Source organism: Corvus brachyrhynchos, unplaced genomic scaffold, assembly GCF_000691975.1.
Source record: "Corvus brachyrhynchos isolate BGI_N302 unplaced genomic scaffold, ASM69197v1 scaffold56, whole genome shotgun sequence".
In the NCBI taxonomy this organism is placed as follows: Eukaryota; Metazoa; Chordata; class Aves; order Passeriformes; family Corvidae; genus Corvus; species Corvus brachyrhynchos.
Genome location: NW_008238664.1, coordinates 4,633,455 through 4,634,771, shown reverse-complemented (window position 1 = coordinate 4,634,771; position 1,317 = coordinate 4,633,455). Strand labels below are relative to the sequence as shown.

Genomic DNA, 1,317 nt, shown 5'->3' with positions numbered 1-1,317 from the left:
AACTACAGAGATCCCTTAGGAACTGCAAAAGCCCATTAAATGGTGAAGAGCCTGTATGGTACAGTCACTGTATAAGGAGGCTGCCTATGTTCCCAGGAAGACATCTTTGGGAACACTGGTGGAAGGCTGAGAGATTGACAGGATGAAGATAGGGCTGTAGCACATGGCAGTGTGGAAATTTTGGAATAGACCCAAGCTGTTCTTGGTAGCCTAATTTGGAGCATCTTCTTCAGTGTTTTTGGTTCACAAGTGATAGAGAATCTACAGCTTAGATGTTCTCAGAGCTGCTTTTAACTCCATAGTGTTCCTCTTGGCTTTTTTCATGTAAACTGCAGGATTATTATTGTTCTCTGTTATATCAATAATTACAGGGAAACCCCATTGACTGGTGAAGTCAGTAGACTTACTCTAGACTAATTCTGACACCAAAGAGAATATTTATTTTAGTTATTGTATAGAAAATTGCTACATTGCCTGGTGGGATAAATGAGACTGAGTTTAAAACCTATAAATTAAAACTTTTTTGGCATATTGAAATTAATTCCCTGCCCAATTAAATTTTTCAGCAGTGAGGTAATTCCTGTTGCCCCAGTGCTGGCAGCTAATGATGTCCCTTCTTTTAGAATCCTAGATGTTAAATACCTCACCTATATTTTACTGACAAAGCCGACACTTCCTTTTCTCTCTCTGTTTTTTTTATTTCATTATAGCTAACTCAAGAGATAAAAGATCAGCTGTTTCACTGCTTTCTAGAGAAATGTGCCTTTCCTCCCGCTTGACTGTTACAGATTCCACCACCAGGAGGCCCCCATTCCAGTGCTTATAGCTAGGCAAAGAAAACACCAGGAGAGTGAAGAGAAGTGGAAAAACATATCTGCGCAAGAGTAATCTGAAATTAATACTTATCCTATAAATGGAGGTTTTCAGAGTACTGTGCAGGCATCTATTAATTAATTATTGCAAGTATCCTAATATCCAGCTATTTTGGATGCCATGACTTTTGGAGATAATGAAGTGTCTGTCACAGAGTGGTACCCTTCATTGAACAGCTGAGTGATAGCCAGGAAAGTTCATGCCTCTGTCTTCTGGATGGGTCTTAGTAACCTAAATAAAATAATAAAATGCAGTAAAGCACAGGTTATATTTCTCATCCCTCATGTGTGCCCTCTATCACCCAACAAATATGCCTTCACCTACTTTGCCCCTCTGCCTTCTCCCTTTTAGTTACTTACTTATTCACAGGTTCTTAATTTCCTTTCACTTTTCAAAGCTGGCTTTTATCATCTCCTAAAGTTCTAAATATCTGCACTAACACTC

The 1,317-nt window shown here is 38.9% G+C and overlaps 1 long non-coding RNA gene across 3 annotated transcripts in view; it reads left to right on the top strand.

The window, feature by feature from the left end:
- Window positions 1–1,110: 1,110 nt before the first annotated feature.
- LOC108447576 overlaps window positions 1,111–1,317 on the top strand; it is an 8,177-nt gene continuing 7,970 nt past the window's right edge. For all 3 annotated transcript variants that reach the window (XR_001863237.1, XR_001863236.1, XR_001863235.1), the window contains exon 1: window positions 1,111–1,317. This exon is cut by the window's right edge. This is a non-coding gene — a long non-coding RNA (uncharacterized LOC108447576).